We start from the raw sequence: 5,109 nt of genomic DNA on the forward strand, positions 1-5,109 counted from the left end.
TATCCTATTCCTTGTGTTTCCCAAATGGTTGGAAAATAAGGTTTCAGATACCTGCCATTAATCTTTTTGGGATGTACATAACCATTTAAATTTCTTAAATGATATGCTCCAAAAGGCAAAACTCTATGAATTTGATATGGCCCTTTCCAGTTAGGTGACCATTTGCCAAACTTATGACTTTTAATTCCTATTGGGAGTATTGTTTTCCATACCAAATCACCTTCATCAAAGCCAATGTGTTTAACTTTCTTGTTGTAATTCTTGGCTGCTTTCTTCTTCTGTAAAAGAATGCTATTCAAAGCCAGGATTCTGGCTTCATCTATGCCTTCTAACTCCAGGCACATGCTTTGATGGTATTGCTCGGGATCTAACTGATCTTGGCATTTTACCCTCAAAGATTTAATATTAATTTCCACAGGTAACACTGCATCATGCCCATATACTAAGGCATAAGGAGTAATTCTTGTGCTTGATCTTGGGGAAGTTCTGTAAGCCCACAAAACATCCAACAGAAGGTTGTGCCAATCCCTAGGATTATCTTCCACAACCTTTTGTATACCTTTTTTCAAAGATTTATTGGATGATTCAGCTTGACCATTGGCTTGTGCATAATAAGGTGTGGAATTAACAAGACTAATTCCAAATTCTGCCACAAAAGATCTCACCATCTTCCCATCAAACACAGTCCCATTGTCTATAGTTATGGTTTGTGGGATGCCAAATCTATGGATCAAGTCTTTAATGAACCCAATGACCTCTGTTTGATCTACAGCCTTATATGGCTTGGCTTCAACCCACTTAGTGAAGTAATCAGTGGCCACCAGAATGAAACAATGATGTTTCGAAGAAGGTGGGTGTATTTTGCCAATCATATCCATGGCCCATCCTCTGAATGGCCAAGGCTTCACTACTGCATGTAAGTCAGTTATGGGCACATGCCTTATTGCGCCATGTTTTTGGCATGCCTGGCAACCTTTTGCATATTCGATGCAGTCCTTAAGAATGGTTGGCCAATAATAGGAATGCCTTCGAAGCAACCATCTCATCTTTACACCAGGCTGATGAGCGCCACAGATGCCTTCATGAACCTCAGCCATGGCTGTTAATGCTTCTTTTGGGCCCAAACACTCCAGCAATAAGCCATCTCCCCCTCTTTTGTAAAGAGCATTACCATATATCATATATTGCATGGACTGCAATTTGACCTTCCTGCTGGCCTTCGAAGATGGACCAGCTAAATATTGCATTATTGGATGCCTCCAATCTTGTTCCTGTAAGTCATTATGGTTGGTTTACAAGACCATATTCCTTTTATTCAAAGGTTGTATTAATTTCTGGTATGTTGTCTGACTTATGTCCCTTTGAGAATTATCCTTTCTTTTGAAGTTCGAAGCCTTTTGAGCCATATCATTAGCTCTAATGTTCAAGATTCTTGGAACATGGGTTACATTTGCTATTTGAAACTGAGAAAGCAAATGTAATGCAGCAACATAATATGGCAAAATACTTATGCTTTGACACTTGAAAATCCCTTTCACTTGATTAACCACCAATTGAGAGTCTCCAAATATGTCAACTGCATGTACTTGTAGCCCAATAAGGATTTCTAATCCTACTATTAAAGCTTCATACTCAGCCTGATTATTAGAACAAGTGGCTTCATCTACTTTGAAACCATGTGTGGTTTCTACCCCTTGTGGAGATCTTATTACAACACCAATTCCAATTAAACCATTGGCTTTCGACCCATCAAACCACATCTGCCATGGCTCAACATTAGCCATACCAAGCTCCATTATCTCCTGGCTCTCTGTTTGAGATGGATGATCTGCCAAGAAATTGGCTAAAACCTGCCCTTTTACTGCCCTTTGAAGGACATATTCTAGATGAAATTCTGATAAGGCAAGTATCCACTTGCCAATTCTTCCCCTCAACATTAATCTAGATAACATATATTTAACCAAATCTGTGGTTGCAATTACCAAGACAGTTGTAGGCAAAAGATAATATCTTAATTTTATTGCAGCAAAATACAAAGCAAGACACAGCTTTTCAACAGCTGAATATTTACATTCACAAGAATTTAAAAACCTACTAAGGTAATAAATAGCTTGCTCCTTGCCTTCTTCGTTGTCTTGGGCTAAGAAAGCTCCCAATGAATCCTCTGCTGCAGCTATGTACAACTTCAAGGGCTTGTTCCCCTTTGGTGGCATCAGCACTGGAGGGTTAGCCAAGTAGGCTTTGATACCTTCGAAAGCAATTTGATGCTCTGCTGACCACACGAATTCTTCTTCAGCTTTCAGCCTTAACAAGGAAGAAAATACTTTAGTTTTTCCTGCAGTGTTAGAAATAAACCTTCAAAGAAAGTTAACCTGTCCAAGGAACTTCTGCAATTCTTTCTTACTTGATGGAGGCCTGGCTGCAATGATGGCTTTGGCTTTGTTCTGGTCAATATGTATTCCTTTCTTGTGTACCACATAACCCAAGAAGTTTCCAGATGATACGCCAAAGGCACATTTAAGAGGGTTGAGCTTTAATTTGAACCTTCTCATTCTTTCAAAGGCTGCTTCTAAGTGAAACAGGTGCTCTTCCATGGATTGGGATTTAACCACAATGTCATCAATATAACATTCTAAATACCCTCCAATGAGGTCATGAAAGATAGTGTTCATGGCTCTTTGATATGTAACTCCAGCATTCTTTAGACCAAATGGCATTTTAACCCATTCAAAGGTGCCAATATTCCCAGGACATCTGAATGCTGTCTTGTGGATATCTTCCTCTGCAATGCAGATTTGGTTATAGCCGGAATGCCCATCCATCATTGACAAGACTTGGTGACCTGCTGAACTGTCTACCAGCAAGTCCACTATAGGCATAGGGTACTCATCTTTGGAAGTTGCCAGATTTAAGTTTCTGAAATCGATACATACCCTCATTTTGCCATTCTTCTTGACTACAGGCACAATATTAGATAGCCACTCGACATACCTGGCTGTTCTAATAAAACCTGCCTTGAGGAGTCTAAGGATCTCTTCCTTGACCTTCTGAATTACTTTTGGACTCATCCTCCTTGGTTTCTGCTTGTAAGGCTTGAAATTAGGCTTCATGGGGAGCCTATGTTCCACTAATGACCTATTCAATCCTGGTAGTTCATTATAAGACCATGCAAAGCAATCTTTGTATTTTTTCAGAACAACCAATAGCTGGTTTCTGTCCAGAGCATTCAAACAAGCACTTATATAAGTGGGCTGTTGTACAGAACCTTCCCCTAGATTTACTTCTTTTAAAGGGTCTTGTGCCTGAGGACTTACCAAAGCTTCTTCCTTGATTTCTTCAACCTTCGAAGTAGCCTTCTTGCTTTGTTCTGCTCCTAGGTTCTTTAGTTCAACATCCTTGCCCTCCTCCTCATAGACAAAATCTGTCCATAAGGCATCCTCCTCCTGTATCTCCTGGACTTTTGTCTCAATGTCCAATGCACAATATTTCCCAAGGGTCAAAATTCTGACCTGTTGTTGTTTCTGCTTGCAGCCGAGTATCATGGCCTCCCTTTCTTGCTCCTGTACTCTCTGGACTATAGCTTCTACATCCAATGTTGAGAATTTAATCAGAGCCAAGGATGTGGCTTCTTGCTTTTCACTTCTTTGCCTATAACCAGGCATCATTGTCATCCTTTAGAACGACCTCTTCATCAGCACTTTCTTGGACTAAGTGCTTCAAGTGTGTCACTTCCTCATCAGCCGTCACTTCGGCTGAACCGTCATCTTTCATCAGTATACTGAGCGGTGTCACTCCCTCAATATACAATTTAGCCTCTGCAAAGTCTGCACAGGCTATGAAGGGTTGAGGATCTGCATCGATTTCCTCTGTCTCTCCATTGCCTAAAGCCATCATGATTTTCTGATGCAAAGAAGAAGGCACACATTTGTTAGTGTGGATCCAATCCCTTCCAAGTAAAGCATTATATTTAGCATTACTGTCGATTACGAAGAATGCTGTCATGCAATCCCTGGTTCCCACACTTAAATTAATGGGTAGAATCCCCTGAGCCATTTGCTTATCTCCAGCAAAACCAGCGATGGTTGTGCTGGTTGGGATCAACCTGGGATTCCTTTTCCCTAGTTTCTTCAAAGAAGATTTTGGCAACAAGTTTACTGCTGCCCCATTGTCTATTAGGACTCGATTCAGTTGTATCCCATCGAAGAAAGCCTTGATGTACAAAGGCTTAACATGTTGTGTCATGGAATTCGAGGGATACTCGAATGGATACGATAGGTTGATGCTTACCACTTCCTCGCTCTCATATTCATCTTCCATCGGGGTAACCATTTCGAAATTATCTTGCACCATACTTGCTTGTGAGTCTTCACTAGAGATCTGAACTGGATCAGCTTCTTGCCCCTCTTGATTCTCATCTCCAGCTTGGAATTCCTGTGGTAGTATGTGTACCATGTTCACTGATACTGGGGGAAACGAGCCAAACTGGATGGCTGGCTGTACCTGTTTCTCCTCTTGGTCACTTTGGTCGACTTCCTCAGAAACATCCTACATGATACATTCTGGTATTTCATTGCTAACTGATCCCTTCGAAGGATCTTTCTCAACTGGCTCTTTAGTCAGAAACGTTTGTTTAGCCACGAAGGCTTCGAACATCTCTTCTTCCATCATTTCTTTCTTTTGGCTTGTGCCAATCTCTTCTTCTGTCTCACTATCACTCTCCATCAGAGCCTTCTCCAATCCAACTAAACTAGTCTTCTCTCTGGCTGTTAGTTCGGCATGAACCTTAGCCAATTGTTCTCGGCTGCAGACCACTTTGCTCTGTGGAACTGGCTTTGGAGCATGGTCTGACTTTGGGTTCTTCCTTCCTTCCGTTTTGACTGGTGAAGAATTTTCTCCACTTTCCTTCAGATCTTTCTGGTACTGGGTGTACCTGCGCTGAATTTTTCTCCTCTGTGATCTTGAGATGACTGGGACCATGTCTGGTTCCCTCGTCTTTGGGTGTTTAAGCAGCACCCAGTTATTCGGAGCCACCATAGGAGGCTTGATCATCCTGCCTTGGTTTACAACATCTCCATAAGCAAGCACTTCCCTAGGGTTGTTTTGCATTAC

This window comes from Camellia sinensis, chromosome 3 (genome assembly GCF_055761805.1).
Source record: "Camellia sinensis isolate YWXY chromosome 3, ASM5576180v1, whole genome shotgun sequence".
NCBI classification, from domain to species: domain Eukaryota; kingdom Viridiplantae; phylum Streptophyta; class Magnoliopsida; order Ericales; family Theaceae; genus Camellia; species Camellia sinensis.